Source organism: Hypanus sabinus, chromosome 1, assembly GCF_030144855.1.
Source record: "Hypanus sabinus isolate sHypSab1 chromosome 1, sHypSab1.hap1, whole genome shotgun sequence".
In the NCBI taxonomy this organism is placed as follows: Eukaryota; Metazoa; Chordata; class Chondrichthyes; order Myliobatiformes; family Dasyatidae; genus Hypanus; species Hypanus sabinus.
The window spans coordinates 91531559-91558944 of record NC_082706.1 but is presented as its reverse complement, the minus strand read 5'-3'; the positions used below and the strand labels follow the sequence as shown (position 1 = coordinate 91558944).

The 27386-nt window shown below is 44.6% G+C and overlaps 1 protein-coding gene across 5 annotated transcripts in view; it reads left to right on the top strand.

Moving 5' to 3' along the window:
* Window positions 1-27386, top strand: part of LOC132395413 (neurocalcin-delta) — a 327388-nt gene that overhangs the window by 22581 nt on the left and 277421 nt on the right. Inside the window, exon 2 of one of the 5 annotated variants that reach the window (XM_059971989.1) lies at window positions 18793-18948. The exons of the other annotated variants lie outside the window; for them this stretch is intronic. The gene's annotated coding sequence lies outside the window, so the exon portion shown is untranslated. The remainder of the gene's footprint in view (window positions 1-18792; window positions 18949-27386) is intronic. 5 annotated transcript variants of the gene reach the window in all.

Genomic DNA, 27386 nt, shown 5'->3' with positions numbered 1-27386 from the left:
TGGACAGTGGTGGGGCCTCCACGTGACTAGTAAATAGTCTGAATCTCTTCTATTCATCTCTGCCAATGTCTTTGGCAGCACAGACCACAAGAAGTACAGTCCACTCTGTGTATAAAAGACTCTCCCCTCATATCTCCATTGAAAATATCTTTTCCCACCTCCAAGTTCCTCAACTCTTTTTGCATGAAGAAGCAGCTCTGACTTCAATGAAGACCTATAGTTAGCAGTTTCAATTAATGGCTCTGACATTCTGGTCTTCTGCCAACGGGGAGCAGAGAGGGTTCCTGTGGAAGCAATTAGCATTTTGTTTAGCAGTTCTGCAGGCATGATAGTCATACAAATAACTAGAAAGAAGGCTTGGCTACTGAGGTTTCCTGTGAGCAAGCTCCAGAGAATTACCCTGCCGCTGAACAAATGGATTAGCGGCAGTAGGCAGGGCTGCAGCCCAGAGTGTTGTGTATTTGTGCACCTTATCTGAAAATCCCAAATCTGAAAACCTTCAAAATCCAACGTCTTTTTGAGTGATGACATGGTGTCACAAATAGAAAATTCCAGAAGGTGCCGGGAAGGTTCCCAGGTGATGCGCAGGTGTGTGTGTAGCACAGACAATTCTGAGAAGTGACCTCACATCCTGTGAGCAGGGCCCTGTCAGTGCCAGTTTGCTTTCAGCAGTTGTCATCACCCAGTGATAACCATGGGTGTTATGCTTATTGTCTGCTCTTTCCCGTGAAGATATTGTTGTTAGCCTTCCCATCTGTGTACGTCTCTTAAATGTTGAAATCAAGCACATATCCACCACTTCTACCACACTCCCACCACCTTCTGAGTCAGGGGGTCCCATCCTGGGGTGCACAAACCCCTCGGTAAATGTTTGCGGTTCCATGACATAAAAGTGTTTTCGAACCCCTGCTCTAAGTGAAGAAGTTCCCCCCCATGTACCCCTTAAACATTCCACCTTTTACTGTTAACCCATGACCCCTAGTTCTTGTTTCTAGTTTCAGAAAAATAATTGCTCTCCGAGCTCCCGATAGGCTTTTCCTATCCAGTGGCTGCCCAGAGGGGGCAGTGGGAGGGACATTGGAGTAGTGGCAATAATGAAGGCAGTGGGGGAGTGAACATTCGGAGGGACAAGCAGCCAGACTGTCTTCCTGCTTTGGGGTGGGGGGGGGGGAAACGAAGGAGACGATGCCTGGCTACTGTGATCTATGCTCTTGAAATCAGTTGATTTTTTTCTTTCACAGTCAAGTCACTTTTATTATAATTTCGACCATAACTGCTGGTATTGTACATAGCAAAAATGAGACGTTTTTTCAGGACCATGGTGTAACATGACACAGTACAAAAACTAGACTGAACTACGTAAAAAAAACAACACAGAAAAAAAACTACACTAGACAACAGACCTACCCAGGACTGCATAAAGTGCACAAAACAGTGCAGGCATTACAATAAATAATAAGCAGGACAATAGGGCAGTAAGGTGTCAGTCCAGGCTCTGGATATTGAGTCTGATAGCTTAGGGGAAGAAACTGTTACACAGTCTGATCGTGAGAACCTGAATGCTTTGGTGCCTTTTCCCAGATGGCAGGAGGGAGAAGAGTTTGTATGAAGGGTGCGTGGGGTCCTTCATAATGCTGTTTGCTTTGCGGATGCAGCGTGTAGTGTAAATGTCCATAATGGCGGGAAGAGAGACCCCAATGATCTTCTCAGCTGACCTCACTATCCACTGCAGGGTCTTGTGATCCGAGATGGTGCAATTTCCGAACCAGTCAGTGATGCAGCTGCTCAGGATGCTCTCAATACAACCCCTGTAGAATGTGATGAGGATGGGGGGTGGGAGATGGACTTTCCTCAGCCTTCACAGAAAGTAGAAAAGCTGCTGGGCTTTCTTTGCTATGGAGCTGGTGTTGAGGGACCAGGTGAGATTCTCCGTCAGGTGAACACCAAGAAATTTGGTGGTCTTAACGATCTCTACCGAGGAGCCGTTGATGTTCAGTGGAGAGTAGTCGCTCTGTGCCCTCCTGAAGTCAACAACCATCTCTTTTGTTTTGTTCACATTCAGAGACAGGTTGTTGGCTCTGCACCAGTCCGTTAGCCGCTGCACCTCCTCTCTGTAAGCTGACTATTTGTTCTTGCTGATGAGACCCACCACGGTTGTGTCATTGGCGAACTTGATGATATGGTTTGAGCTGTGAGTTGCAGCACAGTCGTGGGTCAGCAGAGTGAACAGCAGTGGACTGAGCACACAGCCCTGGGGAGCCCCTGTGCTCAGTGTGATGGTGTTGGAGATGCTGCTTCCGATCTGGACTGACTGAGGTCTCCCAGTCAGGAAGTCTAGGATCCAGTTGCAGGGGGAGGTATTCAGGCCCAGTAGGCTCAGCTTTCCAGTCAGGTGCTGAGGGATGATTGTGTTGAATGCTGAACTGAAGTCTATGAACAGCATTCAAATGTACATGTCTTTTTTGTCCAGGTGGGTTAGGGCCAGGTGGAGGGTGGTGGAAACGGCGCCATCTGTTGAGCGGGTTGGGACAGTACGCAAACTGCAGGGGGTCCAGTGAGGGAGGCAGCAGGGTCTTGATATGCCTCATGACGAGCCTCTCGAAACACCTCATTGTAATGGATGCAAGTGCAACGGGACGGTAGTCATTTAGGCAGGACACTGAAGACTTCTTCGGCACGGGGACGATGGTGCACCAATGGGAGAAATAGACACTTGGTCTTGTAGAACGATCTTTTCTGAGGCCTGGAGTTGGCTCTTTTGATTTTTTCTCCTTGCAGAGATTCAGATTCAGATTTATTTATCACGCATACATCAAAACATACTGAAATGTGTCGTTTGTGTTAACAAGCAACAAAACAAGGACACGCTCAGGGATGCCTGCAAGTGTCGGCCAAAGGCTCCTGCCCACAGTGCTCGGCAGCGCAACCCAGAACACAAAATAGAACAAGTAACTAAACAACAGCAATGAAACGAGCCCCATTCCTTCCTCCCACCCACCCACATACACAGGCAATCCTCCATCACCAGGACAGGCCTCCAGGCTTCAGCCATCAAGGTTCAATTTCTGGACTATTGATCGACCTTCGGTCTCCAATCTTTGGTATTCCCATGGACTAGCTGATTTCAGGTCCCTAAACTCCAGACTCCAAATCCAGGCTTGCAGACTGAGGGGCCCTCACACCTCCTGGTGCCTCCTCCTCGCATGGACTCCTAGCCAACGGCCTTCAAGTGCTGGAGCAGAGGTATGGACTGCAGATTCCTTCATCACTCGTCCACTCTGCTGGTCTTCGAAGCAATTATATTATCTAGCTGTATCTCTTAAACTTTAAGCTTCACTAGCTTTTAATTATCGTGGTATTATATGCACAATGTTATCCTAATGGGCTATTTTTGAAAATGTAGGAAATTTGCAGATTAGTACGCTTGTCTGGCACTGTGCAGACACTTACTCTGTCTACCTCTCACTGTCTATAAAGATGAAAAAGTGGAAGTGGGGGGCCATTTGGCTTTTTTGACACTGATCAACAGAAAAAGACCCTTCCGTGTCAAAGTGAAAACAGATCTCTACAAAGTGATCTAAAAGAATTTCAGGATGTATATTTTTGTACATTACTCTGACATTAAGTATACTTATTGATTTGAAATTAATTACAAATATAGAACACAAAATAATTGTTTGCGTAAGTACTCACTCCCTTTAATATGACATGCCAGATCATCACTGGTGTAGCCAATTGGTTTTAGAAAACACATAATTAGTTAAATGGAGATCACCTGTGTGCAGTCAAAGTGTTTCGATTGATTGTAATAAAAATACACCTGTATCTGGAGGGTCCAACTCCTGGTGAGTCAGCATCCTGGCAAAAACTATACCATGGAGACAAAAGGACACTCCAAGCAACTCCACAAAAAGGTTATTGAAAAGCACGAGTCAGAAGATGGATACAAGAAAATTTCCCACTGAATATCCCTTGGAATACAGTTAAGTCAGTCATCAAGAAATGGAAAGAATATGGCACAGCTGCAGAACTGCCTGGAGCAGGCCATCCTCGAAATCTGAGTGACCGTGCAAGAAGGGGATTAGTGAGGCAGGCCACCAAGAGACCTATGACAACACTGGAGGAGTTACAAGCTTCAGTAGCTGAGATGGAGAGACTGCACTGTTGCCCGGGTGCTTCACCAGCTGCGGCTCTATGGGAGAGTGGCAAAGGGAAAACCACTGTTTAAAAAAAAACTAGAGTTTGCCTGAAGGCATGTGGGAGACTCTGAAGTCAGCTGGAAGAAGGCTCTATGGTCTGATGAAACCAAAATTGAGCTTTTTGGCCATCAGACTAAACAATATGTTTGGCATAGGTCAAGCATGGCATATCATCAAAAACACACCATCTCTACCATGTGGCTGCATCATGCTGTGGGGATGTTTCACTGCAGCAGGCCCTGGAAGGCTTGTGAAGGTAGTGAGTAAAATGAATGAGGCAAGATACAGGGAAATCCTGAAGGAAAACCTGATTTAGTCTGTAAGAGAATTGTGACTTGGGAGAAGATTTGATTTCCAGCAAGTCAATGACCCCAAGCATAAAGCCATAGCATACTGGAACGGCTCAAAAATGACAAATTTAATGTCCTGGTGTGGCCAAGTCAGACTCCAAACCTCAATCCATTTGAGAATTTGTGGCTGGACTTGAATATAATTGTTCACTCATGATCCCCATGCAATCTGACAGAGCTTGAGCAGTTCTGTTAAGCTTGAAGAAAATTTGCAATGTCTAGATCTGAAAAACTGAAAGATAAAATATATTTGAACCATTTCTTAGTTTCCCACGGGCTTCAGGAGCACTTTAATTAGCAGGTCTGCTTCTTGAGGGAGAAGGTACTGAGTTCAGATCCCATTCCAGAGCACAAAACCCCTATAGGACCATTATTAAGCCATTTGGTCCATCAAGTCTTCTCTGCCATTCCATCATGGCTGATTTATCATCCGTCTCAATCCTGTTCTCCTGTCTTCTCCCTGTAACTTCCGATACCCTTATTAATCAAGAAACAATCAAACTCCTCTTTAAATACAGCCAATAACTAGGCCTCCTATACTTTCATCCAACCACCTTAAAATTATGTCCCTCGTATTTGCTATTTTCCACCCTGGGAAAAAGTCACTGGCTGTCTACTTGATCTATGTCTCTTATCATCTTGTACTCCTTTATCAAGTCAACTCTCATCATCCTTCCCTCCAGAGAGAAAATCCTATTACAGCGTCACTAAAATCGGGTTATCAGTTTATTATGACTGTAATGTTTGTGGAAACTTATTGTATGCAAATTGACTATTGCATTCCTTGCATTACACAAAGGACTGCTGTATGCTTCTAAAAAAATCTACACTTCTATCACCCCTACTGAAGCATAGGCCACTGACAGTAGCTCACCAGAGTCCTCTGTACTGGGCCAGTCTTTCAGTCTTCCAAGGTGCAGCCCATCGAAGTTCCTTCCTCTCCCAGGGATGAGATCTTTGGAGCTTCTGTTGGCATTTCTGCAGCTCTGGGATTTTACATGATGGGTTTGCTAGCCTCGTGCCCAACCCTCCTCCTGTTGCACCCGTGGTTGGGAGCGTCCATAGCAGAGTAAAAATCGACACTTGCAAAGCGTTTTATTGGCCCTGCAGTCTAGTGTACAGTCTGTGACCAGATGATGCTCCCAGTGCTGACTTGTAGCTAATTGTTGCCCAACTTTCTGTGTTCCTTGACAAATTGAATTAAAGGTGTGTGGGGATAGGAATCCAGAAGATTAAACTATCAAAGTTCTGATTATTGGAATCTTACTGTGAATACATTTTCCTACCCTTTCTCTGAACGTATAACTATTAGACTGGAGTTGCCAGGGTGAGGGGTGTTTCTGTTGCTATTGCCTTTGGCTTGGACTTTGCCAGTCGCTATCGTTGCACTTATTGATATAGAGTGAAAAACTTTGAATGGCATCCGAACAGATACTTTCATCACCCCTCTGCAGCGAGGCAGTACCGGGGAAGGCAATAACAGGAGGCAGACCCACCGCTGCTTCGGAGGAAGTTCGGTGCGGGCATACAGTAAGGTGAAAGGCCGTGATGAGGTGGGTTGTGAGATCAAGGATCCATCGTAACTTCCACGAGGATTACAACAGTGGGATAGAAGCAGTTCCTGAGCGTGGTGGCACATGTTTTCAGACTTTTGTATCTTATTCTGATGGAAAGTGGGGGATAGCGAATGGGGCGTGGGGATCTTTGTTGACGTTAGCTGCTTTAACGAGGCAGCAGGATGTGCAGCTGGAGCCCGTGGAGGGGAGGCTCTTTTCCACGACGTGCCGAGCTGTGTCCGCAAAGCTCTGCGGCTCCTCGTGGTCCCAAGTAGAGCGATTGCTGTTCCAAACCGTAATGCCCCAGATTAGGATGCTGCCAGGATGCTTCTGTCATTAAGATGGCGAGCAGAGATATGGTGATGGACACGCAAGAGATTCTACAGGTGCCGCAAATCACAAAATGCTGGAGGAACTCAGCAGGTCAGTTAGCACCTACGGAGGGGAATAAACAGATGAAGGTTTGGGCCGGGACCCTTCATCAGGACTGGAATGGAAGGGGGAAGAAGCCAGAAGAAGGAGGAGGATAAGGAGTGGAAGCTGGCAGGCGATAGATGAAACCAGATGAGGGGGAAGGTAGGTGGGTGGGGGACAGGGGATGGTGAGAAGCTGGGAGGAGATAGGTGGAGCAGGTAAAGGTCTAAAGAAGAAAGAATCTGATGAGAGATGACAATGGAAGAAGGTGGCTTCTTCTCTAACCCCCACCCACCACCTCCCTTTGTTTCTTTCCCCAGCCCAGCTCTCCTTGTATCTCTTCTCACCTCCCTGTGGTGCCCCTCCTCCTGCCCCTGCTCCCAAATGTCATCAAACATTCCGAGGCCAGCATTAGCATAACTACCGTGCTTGGCAGGATAACACAGAGCACAGCAAACAACAAGACTACAACAGCAAAGCCAGTCCTGTTCCTCCCTCCCAGCTACGCACATACACAGTCCTCTAACCCCAGGACAGGCTGTCCTCTGGCCTTCAGCCGCTAGTGGATTTGGATTCGGCCCCAGGCTCGCAGACACTGGGCCTCGGCTAATGCAGTGGCCTTGCAGTTATTTGCAGACCTGGGACTCTGGCCAGTGGGCCTCGACTTCTGGACTTCCAATGTGACCCTCTGGCTTTGATCCCCGGTATCAACCCTGGAGACACTCCAATCACTGAACACTAAGCCTGGAACTCTGGATTTCCCAGCACCGTTTGCATGATGTTAATTGAATAGAAGCGAGCTCCCGGAGGAGTGCAGATGTTTGGTACTTGCACAGCAGGGTCTTCTGTGCTTCTGAAGATGAAGGACACAGAATATTTTTAAACACAGGAGTTCTGGTTTCCCAAGAGGTCATGTCGTACAGTGGAGCCAGCGGCTGCAGAGGCGAGTGGTGGGATAGCAGTCTGATGTTTGGTGAGGGGAAGGAGCTGCAAGTATATCGATGTTCAGGGAGAGTGAGGAGGAAAATCTCAGCATGCACAATGCTTTGGGGTGACCAAAGTGCCTTTAAACCATAGTAGGTTCATAGACCCTACAGTGTCATTTGCAACCAAGGAAAAATGACATTTTCAAGCAGTTCTCAGTTATAGTCAAAGAAAGTTTATTATTAAAGTAAGTATTCATATTTATTTTCTTGCAGTCATTTACAGGAAAATAAAGAAACTCAGTAGAATTTATGAAGAACTATACATAAACAAGACTGTTAATGACCATTGTGCAAAAGACAAACTGCAAATAAAACAATAAAATAATATTATGATAAAATAATATGAATGTGATAGAATTCTTTTTTTTGTCACTAATTTTTATTGCAACACCAACAAATTACATTCAATACAACCAGTTGCCAATTACATTAATGAATGTGATAGAATTCTTACATTTGTCTGGATGAATACAACTCCAAAAGTGGAAAGCAGTCACTAATTTTCTGTATAAAAATCAAAGACAGTTCATTATAATTTCTGACAAAGTAAAACTTGTGCATTTTAGCATGTGTTTCCCAGCTGTTTCTACTCAAATTTTGGAGTGTAACATTTGTCTCTTTTGTTTTGCTATTTGTAATTGTTTCACTGCTTGACTAACAAACAACCAATGTGCAAAAGAAGCCAAATTGTGCAAATAAAAAACAAATAATACTTCAGTTGTAGAATTCATGGGAGTGTGTCTCAAATCAAGTCAAGTTTAATTGTTATTAAAGCCATACATGGATACAGACGAATGAGACTGCATTCCTCTGAGGCCAAGGTGTAAAAACATACATGCATATCCAAAAAAAATGAGAAAGGGAAATAAAAGAACATAACCACGTAAGAAAACACATTTTTAGTCCAAGACCCTGAGCGACTAGTCGCACAAATTGATGGATCCTGGCAGTCCAGCCTGTAATTCCACCGATCCAACACTGGAGGGCAGCACCCATGGGAGAGGCTACTCCCACCTGGGGCCGGATGCTAGGCTACAACGCAAGCCTGTGGCTTGAGGCCTAGTCCTTGCTACAACCGAGGTGATGTTGCTGCCTCGCTGCCTGTCTTTTTTACCCTTTCTTGTTATTTTGAATAAGCGTGTATGTTTTTACACCTTGGCCCCAGAGCCACGCTGTCTCATTTGGCTGTATCCATTGTGGCAATCAATGTCTAACAGGGTGTTGTGATCGCACAAGAAACATCCAAGACAATCACTCACAGTTTCACTACACCCTGCCTTCATGCCAACTCGAAGGCACCAACTCTGCTGCCCCAGAGCAGTGGGCAGCAGCATGGTCTACACCCAGCTTATCCAATCTGACTTCTCCTTCAGCCCAACGACCTGGCCAAAGTCCTTTGGCCCAACTCACCTTCTCTGAGCAACCAGCTGCCTCTTAAGATACCTGGGCCGGCTACTCTGAACAAAGAGCAGCTCACTGATGCAGTAGGCCTGCTGTGCATGTAGTTATTGGAGTCAAGAATAATTTTCAATGTATAAAAACACAATGAACAAAGAAAAAAGTACCTTTGGTTGGCTCCCGAGAGGCCCTGCATGTATAAGTGTCGCCATCTTACTGGAGGTCTCCATGGAGTGTGCTAACGTCAATAATAGAGAAGGCCGTGTATATGCACAGTAGAGCATAGAACACACTAACACAGGAACAGGGCTGTTGTCCCACGATGTTTGTGCTAACCAGGGTGTTCCTTTAAACTGTACACTTGTGGCAGTGGGTAACATCTCATCTTCCCCAGAACATACTGGTGCAATTCTACACCGCCATCACAGCGAGCATCCTCACATCAGCCGTTACTGTCTGGTCTGGTGTGGCGTCCTCTCATCCTAAAATGACAGTGAACTGTCAGGTCAGCAGGAAAGGATATTGTCTGCAGTCTACCATCACTGCAGGAGTTGCGTGTGCCCAGGACAGGCTGGGAAAATCATTCACTACTCACCCTGTCTTTTCTAAAAGTTCCCTTCTGGATGGTGCTATAGGACTATGAAACAAAAAAACTTACAAGTTTCTTTCCCCAGGCAGTTAATCTGATCAGCCATTATATTTCTGGCCCCTCCCCCCCCTCTATCTATTCCCTCAGTCATTGTAAACACATTAAACCACTTTTTGTAATGTTGTTTACATTGTAAATACATGGTAGTATTTATGTATTTATGCATATTTTATTCCATATCTGTACTTTTAACCTCTAACTTATTTTTATATAATTCTTTTACTTTATAAACATTGAATATTTTTTGTTGCATGTCACGTCAACACACCACAGCAAATTCCCAGTTCATGAAACTGTAGATGGTGAATAACGTTGATCCTTGACATCTGCCTGCACATGGTCTATATTCCTCCAGTCCCTGCCTGTTCAAGTGCGAGTCTAAATGCCTCATAAACGTTATTATCATATCTACTTCCATCCCTCCTCTGGAATTGCTCTGGTTTGTTAATATTGAATGTGCATCAAGATAGAGTGAAAAATTAAGATTGGCGAGGCATCCGTACAGATCATTTTATAACACAAGTACATCAAAGTAGTACAAGGGAAAGGCAATAATAGAATGTGGAACATAGTGTTACATCGACAGTTCTGGAGAAAGTGTAGTGCGGGTAGGCATTAGGTTGCAAGGACCATGACGAGGTCACTCGTGAGGTCAAGAGATTCCAGATAGTTTATTGTCATTCTTCAGTACACGAGTGTAAGGGAGAGTGAAAAAAAACATCCAGTAAGCAGAAAGAATGCAATAAAAACAAGCAAAAGAACGCATTCAATGCAAATGTAAAAGTAATCCTACCAAGCAAGATGGGCAATATTTTCATGAGGCCTGTGCAGGAGAGTTTTTTAAAGAGGAAATGCTGTTACAGTGGGGCAGTTCTACTCACGTGGCCTCAGCGGTCCAAGCCCAGTGGTCCGATAGGCTAGTTAAAGTGACGCTAGGCCGAGTGTTCATACTGGTGGAGGTGTTGATCAGCCTGACGGCTGGGGGGAAGTGACTGTATTTTGAGTCTGGTGGCCCTGGTGTGGGTGCTATGTAGCCTCTTCCCTGATGGGAGAGAGACAAACAGCACAGGGTGCGTGGGATCCTTCGCAATATAACTGGCCTCTTCCCGGCACCTTTCTGTGTGTGTGTATATATATATATATATATATATCCTTGATGGCAGGTAGGCTGTTGCTGGTGATGCACTGGGCAGTTTTAACAACTTGTAGAGTCCTCCTGAAGCCCCTTGGCGCAGTTTCCTACCCTGCTGCGGTGTTAGAGTGCTCTTCACCCTGCATCTGTCGAGGGTTGTAACTATTGGTGACCAGCCCACTTCTGTCTCCTCAGAGAGCAGAGGCATTGGTGAGCTCTCCTGACTCCGAGGATGCGTTCTGGGACCATGAGAGGTTGTGCCTCGTCAGTCTCCGTTCTCCTCTCGTCTTCAACCTGTCTCCTCCAGTATTTGATATTTCCACCCTGGAAAGAAATGCCCCCCCCCCCATTATCTTATCCATCTCTGCCTCTCATAATACTTGTCCCTCAGCCTCTGACAGTCCAGAGAAAGAAGTCCAAGTAGGCAGTTTGAGATGCTATTTCCAATAGTGGGAGAGTCTAGGACCAGAGGACACAGTCTCAGAATAGGAGGACATTCCTTTAGATCAGAGTTGAGGAGGTTTCTTTCACTGGAGAGTGGTGAATCTGTGGAATTCATTGCCACAGGCAGCTGTGGAGGCCAAGTCATTGTGTACATTTAAAGCAGAGTTTGATAGGTTCTTGAGTATTCAAAAGATTACAGGAAGAAGGCAGAAGAATGGAGTTGAGAGGGATAATAAATCAGCCATGATGGAATGGGGGAGCAGGCTCATTGGGCCAAATGGTGCAATTCTGCTCCTATCTCTTGTGGTCTTATGGTTTCTTACTCCTGATCTTTGATCAACATTTTATCTGACTCATTCTATGGTTTAGTTACTTCTTTTGAAGGTTGAGTATTTCCCTTGCAATTTCCTCTCAACAATATGAATGCAAGTGTTATTTGTGGAGAGTACCCATACCTTTCTGCCTATTAAAGTGCGAGGCTGGCAGAGCACATAATATTTGTTACTTAAGCTGCTCTGAGCTATGAAACACCACACAGTTTAAAATGGGACAGCTGTGACTGTTTATGGATTGAGGCTATTAAATAAAGGATTTGATTTCTATTAATAGATGGCTCTCTATTTTAGGACTCACTGCCCAAGTTAAATAAATATTCCAGCATTAAAGTGCATTGCCTGAAGCTGCTGGATTATAAATTTTGCAAGATGAAGTTGCTGCGGGGGAACATTTTCCAGAATATTTCTGTCATATGTGCATGTGCACTTAATTAATTCAACAATGGCTGAAAACTTCAGCATATGGCTCTTAGGAGACATACAGCACCAACAAACTGTGCAACAGTTAACAAAGAGCTGAAAGTAGTCTTGCAGCACGTGTATAACTTGTAGAACTGAAGAATACTTTACCTTAAAAGTGGATGAAAGAAGAATGTGGTATAAACAAAATGTTGTACTTAGAGATAGAATGAAGATTCAAGGTGGTTTGTTGTCATTCACGAGTGCAAAGGAGAACAATATGATTGTTACACTGGACCTGATGCAGCATAAAGAATGCAATAAAAAGCAAAGCACAATAAATTTAAAGCGATCCAATAAAACACGATATACAAGTGACTGTTACACACAGACTGATTGTAAGTAAGGGGACACTGTGTGAATGTAGTGGTGGGTGGGTTCGTGGGTGTTTATCAGCCTGACGGCTTGGGGAAGTATCTGCTTTTGAGTCTGGTGGTCCTCGGGTTGATGCTGCGTTGCTTCTTCCCCTGATAGCAGTGGGATGAAGTACTATAAATGCCATTTCCTTCCAAGCCTTTATTCTGGTGTTCACGATTCTAGTGTGAAGTAATTTCAAGGGGTGTGGTACATCAGATAGTTCCAGCAATCTGGGTTCAATCTTCATCTCCAACACTGCCTGCGTGGAGTTTGCAATTGTCCCTGTGACCTCCCACATCCCAAAGACTGGCTAAGCCGCCGTTGTTAAATGCCTCTCGTGCAGGAGAAGCAGGTTGGAATTGCTAGCCGTGGGAAACAGAAGAGGTTACAGGGAACTGAAGACGTGCAGTCAACTGGACAAATGGCCTGCTCTCTCTCTGGTTTAGTTGAAGTTTAGGTTTGTAGGGATGTTTCTGGGAACAGAGTAGTTGGGGATCAGGCTCAGGTTGATGGACGGTGATGTGGGGGAGTTGGAGGAAAGGCCCATTCTTTTAAAGTCATCCAGAGGATGAGTCGCGAAGGTTTCAGAGACCAAGACCATTGTTTTTGTTACATGCTGCTTCTTTGTTTTGAATGTAACTCACTAAAGAAATCTGCTTGGGTCATTTGTGGTCATTTATAGTCACTTATTTATGGCTGTAGCTAATAAATATTGCATGTACTCACTGTGGTTAGTTGTGTATCGGTCTTCAGATTCCCACAGAAACCAGTCTCTGGTCAGTTCTTCAATTTACTCATAACAAAACGTAGGCTGGCCCCATACAGGGAGGCCAAGTGAGAATTCCCTCTCCTCACTTGAGGGTGTTTAGGATATTGGAGCTACTTGCCTCCAGTTGGGTTGAAGAGGAACCCGAGTGCACTTGGAAGGAGAGAGTTACGAATTGGGTGCTGATATTTGGATGAGTGCCCCGCCCCTCCGTATCCCCTTACTGGCAGGCAGACCCCAGAACTCGTAGCAGCACCGGACGGCCAGACACCATAAAAGGACCTACTGTGACTTATGTCCCCAAAGCCTCAAAGAAATTGCCTTTCTTACCACCATACAAATTCCCTTTGTTATTTTTAACTCCACCCGCCAATTGCAGATCATTTATTTATTTATTTTTATTTAGCACCCCAGCACGGGTTGCACCCACGTGACCGGTTATCTTGTACGTCTTTGGAACGTGGGAGGAAGCCGGAGTGCCTGGAGGAAATCCGTGCAGTTAACGGGGAGAACATACGGTACAAACTCCTCACAGACGGTGGCGGGAATTGGACCCAGGTCACTGGAGCTGTAATAGCATTACGCCATTACGCCGACTGCAGCTCCAAATCACAGCCCATTGATACAGGGTTGCAGTGGCTGATTTTGGTGCCGTTCTTCTAAAAAAGCTCATTTGTTTTGGAGATCAGGACATCTCTGGCAATAATTAAAAAAAACATTTATTGCCCTTCCCTAGTTGCCCTGACGATGAGTTGTTTCTTGAACTGCGGCAGCCCTTCTGCTCGGCGTATTCCCACAGTACCGCTGGACAGAGTTTCCATTACGATGAACGTCTGCTGAGGTACTTTATTACCAAGACCTGCTTCTGGCCAAGATGGCGCCAAGCTGCAGGCTCTGTCCAGGTTACGGCTCAGAGTTGGTTGCTCGTTTCTGTTCCTTTTTAAGTTTGTAAGGATAGGTTTGGGGAAAGAGAGGGGAGTTCGAGGTCTGGCCAGAGTCTAATCATCTGCTCTGCATTTGAAACTCAGTGACGAGGATGAAGGACATCTGTGGTCGAATGTTGGGCCAGCAAATCAGTGAGGGTGAGGGCTGGAGGCCTCTTCCAGCGGGTTCCAGGACCAGAGTCCCGTAAGGCCAAGAGGGCCAGTGATGCCCCCAGGTACACGAGACTGGAGTTTGAGGCCTGGTTCTGCTGTCCCTTCATCAGCTTGTCCTAATGCTTGGTCCGCAACAGGGGCCACCATTTCTCATCGTTGCCGAGTCCTGGGTCGATACTGAAGATCGCAGCCTGGAGGTCGAATGGAAGTCCAGAGGTTGAGCGCCAGTGGCCGGAGCCCTGCGTCTGAGTATCCCTGTGAGTCTACCGGGGGAGTCGAAGGCCGAATGTCTGCAAGTCTAAGTCCAGTGGAGGCTGGAGGCCCAGGACGGCCTGTTCAGGAGTTGGAGGAGTGTGTATGCGAACGGGTGAGTAAGTGGGAGGGCTCAACGGCTCTTGCTTTGCTCTGGTTGTCTGTTGCTCATTGTGTTACTGTGTTGTTGTGTTATGACGAGCATGTTGTGTTGGCGCCGGAATGCGTGGCGATACTTGTGGGCTGCCCCCAGCTCATCCTTGGGTCGTTATTGCAAATGCTGCATTTCCCCCTGTTTTGATATACACGTGATAAATAAATCTGAAGCTGAATCTGAAAGACAAAATGCACGGCATCTTGAGGGGAAACTATGATGGTGGTGTTCCCATCCCCCTGTTGCCGTTGTCCTTTCTGCTGGAGTTTGAGAGTGGATTAGGTGAACAGCCACTGCCCGTGCTGTAGATGGTCCACACTACAGCTAGGAAGTGTGGGGGGGGGGGACTAGTGGGGGTGGTGTGCGGGGAACCAGTTATCTAGTCTTGGAAGTTGTCAAACTTTTTGGGGGTTGTTGGAACTGCACTCATTTTGGGTAAGTGGGCAGTATTCCATCACAGCACTGACTTGTGACTTGCAGTTGGTGGGAAGACTTTAGGATGTTAAGAGACGAGTCATTTGTCACAAGATACCTGGCCTTAGGACCATTCACTTACATTTATCTGAAGGGTGGAGTTGCTGCTCAATAAAGCTGCCCAGAACGACCGGTGACTCAGTGATGGTAAAACCATTGAATGTGTTGGGTTGAACATAGAAAGTAGAACAGTACAGCACAGTGCTAGCCCTATGCCGACCTTTTAACCGACTCTAAGATCCTTCCCTCCTACAGAGCCCTCAACTTTTCTGTCATCCCTGGTCTATCTAGGACAGGGGTCAGCAACCTTTACCACTGAAAGAGCCACTTGGACCCGTTTCCCACAGAAAAGAAAACACTGGGAGCCGCAAAACCCGTTTGACATTTAAAATGAAATAACACTGCATACAACGTTTTTTTTTTGCCTTTATGCTATGTATAAACAAACTATAATGTGTTGCATTTATGAAATTGATGAACTCCTGCAGAGAAAACGAAATTACATTTCTGCATGCAACAAAAACATTTTGAACTCCGAAAAAAAGACGTTGGGTTGAAAGTTACTTTTAAGTAAAATACTCAATGTCTATTTGAGTCCTTCTTGTATTTATGAAAAACGCCGAACTTAAATTTTCCGCCAGCAGCAAACCAAAAATAACATCAGCCAGCTGTCAGCCTGAAAAATAAAAGGACTATTTCACTGAACAATGAAAAAATATGAATATACATAAAATAATAGGCAATTAAAATATTTATCATACTTGGTTAATGGGATTTCTGCTCCTGGACCTCAGCGCACAGCGTCTGCACATCAGGGCTGTATGACGTCACCTTCATCTTTACACAGGATCGCAAGCTGTCATCTGTGAGGCGTGCGCGATGTTTGTTTTTAATAAAGTTCATGTTGGAGAACACCTGCTCACTTACATATGTGGATCCAAAGATCGACAGGACTCAAAGCGCATACTTTTTAATGTTTACATAAATGTCGGGCATAGCATTCCATGTTTCGAACACAAGTTTGTCCGGTTTTGGAAGGTTTTCAATATCACTCCATTTGTGTTTCTGAGCAAGAACGGCCTTCTGACGGGCAACATCTTCAAGGTCTGCTGTCAAGCGTCTAAACTTGGACACCCATATGTCTTTGTCGGCTATGTCGGCCAGTTCCATCTCAAGATCAGGTTGACTCACACCTGCCAATGCAGTCGTATTCAGTAGGGAAGGATCGATGCTTAAGGGAGTGACCGGGAAGGATAATGTGTTTTTTTCCTCTCTGAACTACAGAAGCGTTTCCCAAACGATGTTTGCATTGCGATGATTGCAGAATGTAAATACTCCGAATTTATCATGTCGTGAGCTTGTTTGAACTCTCTCAAATTGGGAAAGTGAGACAAAGTGCCTTTCTGTAAATCTCTGGCAAGCACTGTCAACTTGCGCTCGAATGCCAAAACATCCTCCAACATGTGCAGGGCTGTGCGTCCTTTCCCCTGAAGAGCTGTGTTCAGCGTGTTCAGGTGCGCTGTCATGTCTACCATGAAGTGTAGCTTTTCCAGCCACTCTGGCTGTTCCAGCTCAGGAAAGGTGAGCCCTTTGCTGCCCAGGAAAGTTTTCACTTCTTCCAGACACGCGACAAAGCGTTTCAGCACCTTCCGTCTGGACAGCCAGCGATAAAAACACGTTGTAGCGGTGTCAGTAAACTGCAGTCAAAGATAGCTTTATTCGAACTAAACAGCCTTGCTTTTAAGCCTCCCTCAACCCAGCCCCCATGGACGCAGATGCTGCAAAAGACGCGTACTCACAAACCCCCGTAGGCTATCTCCCTTAGCCGGAATGCTGGCTAATTGTGAGCCGTTTCGGATGTGCCAGCCACACTTAGATTGTACAAGATCACCATAATCTTCAAACTTAGAATTACATTTCAAAAGCTAACAAACTAACATAAAATACATTTTAATTAAATACTGACCAATTATTTCCCAAAGCCACAGGGAGCCGCAGCACAGAGGTGAAAGAGCCACAAATGGCTCGGGAGCCGCAGGTTGCCGACCCCCGATCTAGGAGTTTATGAAATGTCCCTGTGTATCTGGCTCTCCCACCAGGTGTTCCACGCACTCACCACTCTCTGTGTTTAATAAAAAACAAACTTACCTCTGACGTCCCTCCCTGTACTTCGCTCCAATCACCTTAAAGTTATGGCCCCTAAATATTTCTACTCTGGCAAAAAAGTCACTGGCTGTCCTCTCGATGTATGCCTCTTATCATCTTGTAAGATGGTTAGACTCCTTCTTGTTGGATATGCTCACCGACCTTTACTTCCCTGGTGCAAAGGTTGCGGTGTTTTATCAGCCTGTGCATGAATGTTGTCTCTGTTTGGTTGCATGGTTGACCCCCGGCCGGTGAGGCAATGGCTGCAATATTTGCCAAGGGCTTGTGAATGGAACCAGTGAACACCCTTGCGTTTTATGTAACAATGGAAGGAATTTCATTGCTGCTCTGTCTGGAAATGGATGGGCCAGAATGCTGCCCCATGGAACTTTTGCAGTAACGTTTGGGGATTGGGATCTTTGACTTCCAATAACAACAGCTGTTATTCGTTGTGTAAGGTGTGACTTTAACCACTAGAGGTTTTCCCGCTACACACACATTGAATTCAGCTTTCCTTGGACCCCTCGACGCTATACTTGGTGAAGGGCTGCTTTGACTTGCCATCTGTCAACTCACCTCCAAAATTCGTGTTTAGTCTGCTGGGCCCATAGAGCCTTCTCCACCACTCAGTAAGATCCTGGCTGATTGGGCTGTGGGCTCCTCTCCGCCTACCTGCCAATCAAAGATGAAAAGTTACTTTTTATGTATCGAGGGTAGGATGTTTCTGAAATGAACTGCCAGAGGAACTGAAGAAGATGAGCCTTATTTGTCACGTGTACGTCGAAACATACAGTGAAAGAGCTCATTGGTGTCAAATCAAATCAGCGAGGATTGCGCTGGGTGCAGTGCACAGGTGCTGCATGCCGACAGGACATTAACCCTAACCCGTACGTCTTTGGAATGTGGGAGGGACGGAGCACCTGGAGGAGATCCTTCCAGTCATGGGGCGAGCGTACAAGCTGCTTACAGACTGTAGAGGGAGTCAAACCCTGACCCTACAGCTGGCGCTGTAGAGAGTTACGCTACTGTGTTGCCAGCACCAAAGGAAAGCGCGCCAGTGTCATTACTTTTGCAGGAGGTTAAGAAGATGAAGCTTGTCAGTAGACAAGCTAACAAACTTCTAACAGGTGTACTTTTGAAAGCATGCTGACTGATTGCATCATGGTCTGGTAAGGCAGTTCGAATGCACAGGAAGCTCCCGACAGTGGCAGATCCTGCCCGATATATCATGGACACATCCCTCCCCACCACTGGCAGTATAGAAAATAGAATATAAAATATAACAGTACAGGCCCTTCGGCCCATGATGTTATGCCGACCTTATAACCTTCTCCAAGTTCAGACTAATGCGCCCCTCCTACATAGCTGACAAGAGAAAATCTGCAGATGCTGGAAATCTGAGCAACACTCACATAAATGCTGGAGGAACTCAGCAGGCCAGGCAGCATCTATGGAAAAGAGTACAGTGGAAGTTTTGGGCCGAAACCCTTCGGCAGGACACCGTTTTCCTCCGTTTTCTTTTATCATCCACGTGCCTGTCTAAGAACCTCTTGAATGTCCCTAATATGTCTGCCTCTACCATCACCACGGCAACATGTTCCACATACCCTCCTTATTTACTTCAGATCACCTTAAAGGAGGCACTGTGTCAAGAAGGCAACATCATCATCAAAGGTCCCCACCACCTGCGCCACGCCATCTTCTCACAGCTACTGTCAGGCAGGGTGTACAGAAGCCTGAAGCCCCACACCACCAGTGACTTCCCTGCAACCATCCGGCTGGTAAAACTCTCATCACTACTGTTTATCTGCACTAAGATCACTTTGATCTCTTTACATTGAAATGAATTTTTTTGTTCTAATTGTGTTCTTTCTTGTAAATGCTGTGTATAATTTATGTTTTTCTTGTGAATGCTGCTTATGTAATGCTGGGAGCCTGTGATCCTGCTGTAAGTGGCCTTATCATTGTGCCTGTGCATGCATATAGAATCATAAAGTGGGAAAAGACATCCTTCGGCCCATCTAGTCCATGCTGAACTGTAACCTGCCTTGTCCCATTGACCCACACCTGGATCATTATTGTACTTATCCAAGCTTCTCTTACGTGTTGCAGTTGAACTCCCATCCACCAATTTGTTCCACACTCACACCACCTTCTGAGTGAAGAAGCACCCACCTTAAATATTCCATCTTTCACCATTAACCTATGACCTCTAGTTCTAGTCTCAGCCAACCTCAGTGAGGAAGAGAAGCTGTTTGCATTTACCCTCTCTGTACCCCTGATAATTTTTTATACCTCTATCAAATCTCCTCTCATTCTCCTGTGCTCCAGGGAATAAAGTCAGAATCTATTCAACCTTTCCCTAAAACTCAGGTCCTCAAGTTCCCACACCACCCTTGTGTAACATACAATAGACTCGACTCCAGTGTTGTGGAGATAACGTTAGGAGCATCGAATACCTTGGAGAAATTAGGAAAGAAATGAGTGAATTATTGGTTCCTCTGGAAGAGTGTTTGTCTTCCTCGGTGGTGGGAAAGGAAGAGGCAAAGGGCTTGAGAGGATTGTGGGAAGGAGCATGCATAATGGTGAACCAGGGTCTTGGGAAGCAAAGAGTCTCTTTGGAAATCTGAGGATAAACAGGAGGGCAGAGATCCCGACAGAGGCATCACTTGACGGTCACATAATTACTGATGACGATCTAATGCGCTTGGAAACTGGTGGAGAGGGAAATATATAAAATACAGTGTCTGCAGGAGTAGGTTAAGCTGGGCATCCTAGGATAAGTGCCTTCCCCCACCAGTTTCCTCTCAAATTCCTGCTGCTGTAAGGCATATTGGGAATGCCAAAGTGAAAGTCAATGTCAAATTTATGAAAGTACATAAATATATGTTACCGTATACTACCTTGAGATTCATTTTCTTGCAGACAGTTTGACCATAAGACATAGGAGTAGAATCAGGCCATCAAGCTTCTCCACTACTTCATCCTGGTTGATTTATTATCCCTTTCAAGCTCTCTCTGCTGCTTCTCCCCGTAACCTTTGACACCCTTACTAATCAAGTTCCACATTAAATATACCCAATGTCTTGGCCTCCACGGCTGTCTGTGACAATGAATTGCACAGATTTACCACCCTCCGACCGAAGAAATTCCTCCACATCTCTGTTCTAAATGAGTGTCTGTATATTCTGAGACTATGTCCTCTGTCCTAGGTTGCCCCACGATAGGAAACTTCCTCTCCAAGCCCGCCCTATCTAGAGCAGGGATTCCGAACCTAGGGTTCATGGAGGCCTTGATTAGTGATATTGGTTCATGACATAAAAAAGGTTGGGAACCCCTGACCAGAGTAACACAAACAAAATGCTGGAGGAACTCAGCAGGTCAGGCAGCATCTGTGGAAATGAATTAACAGTCAATGTTTCAGGCTGAGACCCTTCTTCAGGACTAGAAAGGAAGGGGGAAGATGTCAGGATAAAAAGGTGGGGGGGGAGGGGAAGTAGGACCACCTGGAATGTGGTAGGTGAAGCCAGGTGGATGGGAAAGGTAAAGAGCTGGAGAAGAGGAGAGTGGACCATGGAAGAAAGGGAAGAAGGAATGGCACCAGGAGATGATAGGCAGCTGAGGAGAAGAGGTAAGAGGCAAGAGTGGGGAATAGAAGAAGAAGGAAGAGGGAGGAAAAAAACTTACCAGAAGGAAAAATCAAATGTCATACCATCACGTTGGAGGCTACCTAGTTGGAATATGAGGTGTTGCTGCTCTATCCTGAGGCCTCATTGTGGCAAAAGGGAGGTCTTCTATTTAGGCCTTTCAACACTCAGTAAGTTTCAATGAGACTTTCCCTCTTTCTTCTAAATTCCAGTGAGCACAGATCCAGAGCCATCAGAAGGGCTTCCTATTTTAACCCTTTCATTCCCGTAATCATTCTCATAGACCTCCTCTGGACCCTCTCCAATACCAGCACATCAGTTTTTAAATAAGGGGTGCTATACTTCTCACAATTCTCGAAGCGTAGTCTGACCAATGCCTTAAAAAACCCTCAGTATCACATACTTGTTATATCCCAGTCTATTCTATTTACAAGAAAATAAAGAAATGCGATAGAAAATGACATTATCAAGTGCCAGTAACAATGCAAAAGTAGACAAAATGTGCGAATGAAAAATATGATATTGTCATATCACGATGAAGTAATATGTATGTGATAGCATTCTTACATTTGTCTGAGTCATACAACTCCGAAAGCAGAAAAGATGGTGTGTCACTCATTTTCTCTGTAATCATTACTTTATCATTTCTTGTCAGAGTCACTTTATGTACAGACATTCCTGTGCCTAGCGTCACTTCTCTGGACTTACAATTAATCTCTGTATATAAACTATCTTATGTATTTATTTTTATTGCGTTTGTTTTATTATTGTGTTCTTCTTACTGTGTTTATTTTTGTGTTGCATCCGATCCAGTACAACAATTATTCCATTCTTCTTTACACTTGTGTACTGGAAATTACAACAAACTATTTAATCTTGAATCTTGAACAATCAAAGGCAAACCATTACAATTTCTTAAGAAAAATGCCTTCTGGACCTTTTTTTGCGTGTGTTCTCCAGCTGTTTCTGCTAGGTTTGAAGTGTAAAGTTAAGCATCTTAGTTTGCTATTCCTCATTTTGGAGACTGACTAGAGGAGGTTCATGAGACGGACCCCAGGAATGAAAGGGTTAACGTATAAGGAGTACTTGATGTATCTCGGCTTCTGCTTGCTGGAGCTTAAAAGAATGAGGGGTGGGATCTCATTGAAACTATTGAATATTGAAAGGCCTAGATAGAGTGGATGTCGAGAGGGTGTTTCCTATTGTGGGTGAGTCTGGAACCAGAAGATACAGCCTCAGAATAGAAGGATAGAATAGAGATGAGTAGGAATTGTTTTAGCCAAAGGGTGCTGAATCTGTAGAAATCTTTGCCGCAGAGGACTGGAGGCCACGTCATTGGGTATATTTAAAGCAGAGTTTGATAGGTTCTTGATTAGGAAGCCATCTGTGGGAATTAATTCCACAGAAACACCACCCTTGTTAAAGAAATTCCTTCTCATCTCTGTTCTAAAGGGACATCCTTGTATACTAAGACTGCGCCCTCTGGTCCTAGATTCCCCCATTATAGAAAACATGCTGTGGTTGCCTTGTGTTAGTGAGTAAAACCCTTGCGATTGGAGCAAAAGAGAGCACTTTAAACAGGAGCTTTTTCAGTTGCTGCTCGATCTCACAGAGCACGCGGCATTTAGGAGTAAGCTGCAGATTCCTGTGGGAGATGACAAAGGAAGATAGAGTTCACATAAGGATTTGACCTCTGGATACTCTCCAGATGTAGTTCATCAAGTTGAATTCAAGTAGGCAGACAGAATCAGATTTATTAGCATTGGCATATGTCGTGAAATTTGTTGTCTTGTGGCAGAGGCGCAGTGCATTACATAAGATATGCTATAATAAGAAATATATAAATTGAGATTAATAGGTAGTGCAAAAAGAGAGCAAAAAATAGTGAGGTAGTGTTATGGGTTCATTGTCGTTTCAGAAATCTGATGGCTGAGGGGAAGAAGCTGTTCCTGAAACATTTGAGTGTGTGTCTTCAGGCTCCTCTACCTCCTCCCTGATGGTAGCAATGAAAAGAAGGCATGTTGCTGATGGTTCTTAGTGATAGAGATATTGTTGTTTGAGGATGACCTCGATGGTGGGCAGGCTAGTGCCTGTGATGGAACCGGCTGAGTTTACAATCCCCTGCAGCTCTTTCTGACCCTGTGTAGTGCTCCCTCCATACCAGATGGTGATGTAATCAGTTAGAGTGCTCTGTAGAAATTTGTGAGTGTCTTTGGTGACAGACCAAATCTCCTCAAACTCCTAATGAAGTATAGCTGCTGGGATGTCTTCTTTGTGATTGCACCAATATGTTGGGCATAGGATCAATCTTCTGAGATGATGATACCCAGGAACTGGACACCCACGTATGGCACTTGACAGCAGATATGGAAGAGAAATGTGTAGGCCCCTGATCATCTGTGTTATTACCTACTAATAACCTGTTGACTGAACTAGCAGAGAATTGCATACAAGTGTGAAAGATGACTGCTTTACACCAAAAGCAGTGTTGGATCCCGGTGTTGTTGTAATTTGTAATTTTTTGTTTCGGGCCAAAACCCGAAACGTCGTCACTACCTCCTCCCATAGATGCTGTCTGGCCTGCTGAGTTCTGCCGGCATTTTGTGTTTTTATTTATTTCCAGCATCTGCAGATTCACTCGTGTTGCCTCTCACTCAATGTCAGCAAGACCAAGGAGCTGATTATTGGCTTCAGGAGGAGGAAACAGGAGGTCCATGAGGAGGTCAGGGGTGGAGAGAGTCACCATCTTTAAATTCCTTGGGGTTATTATTTCAGAGGACTTGTCCTGGGCACATTATGTGAGTGCCATTATGAAGAAAGCACGGCAGTGCCTTTACTTCCTTAGAAGTTTGCGACGATTCAGTATGACACCTAAAACTCTGTCAAACATCTGTAAATGGGTGGTGGAGAGTATAATGACGGGTCGCATCACAGTCTGGTGTGGAAACACCAACATCCTTGAATGGAAAATCCTACAAAATGTAGTGGATACAATCCAGTCTATCACAGGTAAATCTCTCCCTACCATTGAGTACATCTGAAAGGAGTGCCATTGCAGGAATATAGCATTCATCAGCAAGGACACCCATCACCCAGGCCATGCTCTCTTCTCACTACTGCTATCAAGAAGGTACAGGAGCCTCAGGACCCACACAACTGGGTTCAGGATCAGTTACTACCCCTCGAGCATCAGGCTCTTGAACCAAAGGGGATAATACTCAACTTCACTCCCCCACCCCCCCCCACCATCCTATGGACTCAATTTCAAGGACTCTTCATCTCATGTTCTTGATATTTATTGTTTTTTTTTCTTTTGTATTTGCACAGTTTGTTGTCTCTTACACACTGGTTGAACACCCAGTTAGTGTGGACTTTCATTGATTTTATTACGTTTCTTGGATTTACTGTGTACTGTGGATTTACAAGAAAACAAATCTCAGGATTGTATATGGTGACGATATGTACTGTATTTGGAATAATAAATTTACATTGAACTGGATTAGGCTGAAAGATTGGCATAACATCATGGGCCAAAAGGCCTGTACTGTGCTGTGGTGTTCTATCTTTTCAAATTACAGTGATAAAAATTAACCTATAAAATGGTGAGACTCAAGTGGTGTGAAAGCTGCTGTAGATGAACTAAGAAACTTCTGGAAAAATGCAGAATCAACTGTACCATAATTACTGGAAAACTCACTGAGCAATTGCATGTGACACACACAAAATGCTGGAGGAACTACGCGTTGGTGCTGGAAGTGTGGCGACGCTTGCAGGCTGCCCAGCACAATCCTCGCCGATTTGACTTGATACAAACAACGCATTTAACAAATCCGACAATAGCTTCCTTCTCCATGCCATACAATGGAGAGATTTACACCTTTGAAGAATAGTTAAAGTTAAAGTCTGTCCCGAGTGCCAGTGCTTATGCCGGTTTCCGTGGCGTGAGGCAACTGAGAGTACGAGACATTCCCCCCCCCCCCCCCCCCACCGAATAGGACAGCAGTCTATTGCGAGGTTAACCCCAGCATTTTGCTGGTACCCATTTTCAGCTGGGTGGACTGGAGCAGTGTGTGGTTAAGTGCCTTGCTCAAGGACACAACACATTGCCTCGGTTCAGGCTCGAACTCACGACCTTCAGATTGCTAGTCCAACGCCTTAACCACTTGGCCATGTGCCACTTTGAAGAACAGGTTATTATTTTATCTATCTTTCCCTTGTATCTGAGCAGCCTGATGAAATTACAGTTTTGTTTTTTTTATTGATTTTTTTAATGAATTTTCTACAACACTACAAATAAAAAAACCCCAAAACAAAGTAGAAAATTAGCACAGTGCAAGATAAACATACAATAGTAATATAATACAAAATAAAATAATTGAGAAAGCACCCAAATTAAGTCATGTAAAGTTAGTGTCCTCCCCAAGCCCCACAAACAAAAAACTCCAGACCAACCAAAACAAAATGTAGAAAATATAAATCAGAACATTCAAACCACCCGAACTGTAAATACACTTGAAAACAGAAGATAATAATGCCTACTATCAAAAAAAAAGAGCTGAAAGCAAGGGACTGAAAAAAAAATTAATTAAGAGGAAAGAAATTACATTTGAATGTACAGTACATTGACAGGTTCCTCTAAACACCCATGTCTCTACCTCATAGGGTCATAGATTCAGCACAGAAACAGGCCCTTCAGCCCATTGAGGCCATGCTGACTGTCAGCCAACCATTTACGTTAATGCTACATTAACTCAGATTCTGATGCACTTATCTATTATATGTACAAGCGGTACATCGAAGCATGCAGTGAAATGCATCGTTTGCGTTAACAACCAATACAACCTAAAGATGTGCTGGGAGCAGCCCGCTAGTGTTGCCATAACTTCCGGTGCCAACACAGCACAACTACAGAGTTCAGCAGAACAACACAAGCAGCAAGAACAACAACAGCAAAAGGAGCCCCTTTTCTCATTCCCACCACCCACCCACATTCACACACAGAAAGGCCATCCAACCTCCAGTCCCTGGCCCGGACTTGCAAACACTGGGCCTCCGACTTCCAGACCCCACCCAAGGAGCCTCGACCATCAGGCCTCAACTTGCAGGCTCACCAACTTCGGACTTCAATTACAATTTTTAAAAATTCTCATTGGCTCTCTTCCCAGATTCTACCACTCACTTACAAAACAGGGGCACCTTACAGCAGCTAGTTAATCTGCCAATTTGCACACCCATGAGACGTGGGAATACTTGGAGGAAACTAATCTGGTTAGTGAGAGAACACGTAAACACCACACAGTCAACACTCAAGATGAAGATCGAAACTGGAGTTCTGGCTATGTGATGATGTGGGCACCACAGTGTAACTTGTTATTCTGTGGCTGTATTTCCAACTTTTCAAGTTTTGTAAGATCTACTAAGATAATATACAGGGCTGTAAATTTTGTTGGCAGTGTGCTCTTTCTCAAAAGCATCTGCATATTTCAGCTTCTGAGGGAAAAATTGTCAAATATAAAACTGCAATTTTTCTAGGTGCCAATGCCTGTAAAATTCAGGAAGCAAATCTAACTTCTGTTATCGATTGAATTCTGTTTCATTGCTCCCAGTATGACCAGTAAAACTGAAGAAGAATCTTCTCTAGCAATCATTTACCAAAAATGTCTGCTATGGGTTCTTGTCTGTGGCTTTATGTGACATTTGTTGTGTGTCCATCTTTCTCTGTGTGCAGTCTTTCATTGATTGTATTGTATTTACTGTGAATGGCCACAGGAAAATGAATCTCGGGCTGTATGTGGTGACATACAGTGCACGTACTTTGACAATAAATTTACTTTGTACTTTGTATTTAAGCCATTTGGAAATATAATCTATTTATTCCAACAGTGGTGTGTGTACCAGAAACAAGAAAACACAGTGCTTTATCATTCACTAGTCAACGTGTGCTTTGGAATTCATCCATCTGCAGAGCTTTTCCTCTTATGTATTTCCAAAGAACATAGAACATACACCATACAGGCCCTTTAGCCCATGGAACTGTGCCAACCTTATAACCTACTCTGAGATCAATCAAACCCCTCCCTCCCACATAGCCATTCATTTTTCTATTATCCATGTGCCTATCTTGGAGTTTACTGAATGTCACTCACCACACTGTGTTTAAAAAAAAAATACCTCTGACATCTCCAATCACTTTAAAATTTTACCCCCTCATATTAGCCAGTTTTGCCCTGGGGGAAAATATCTCTGGCTACCTACTTGATCAATCATCTTGTCCACCTCTACCAAATCATCTCTCCTCCATTGTTCCAAAGAGAAAAGCCCATGCTCACTCAACCAATCCCCATGAGACACGTGCATCATCTAATACTTGTATTACACTTACCAAATAGACTTGATGAGCAACTCTGAGTGTTATGGACCGTGCATCGAAATTTCAGGAAGTAACATTGTTGACCATGGGGGTTTTCATGGCTGCAGTTAGACATAATAACATCCTGAACAGCTTAAAGTGGATTATTACAGCACCATGGAGAGTGAACACTAAATCAATTGATCTCCTTTTTAATTCCAAC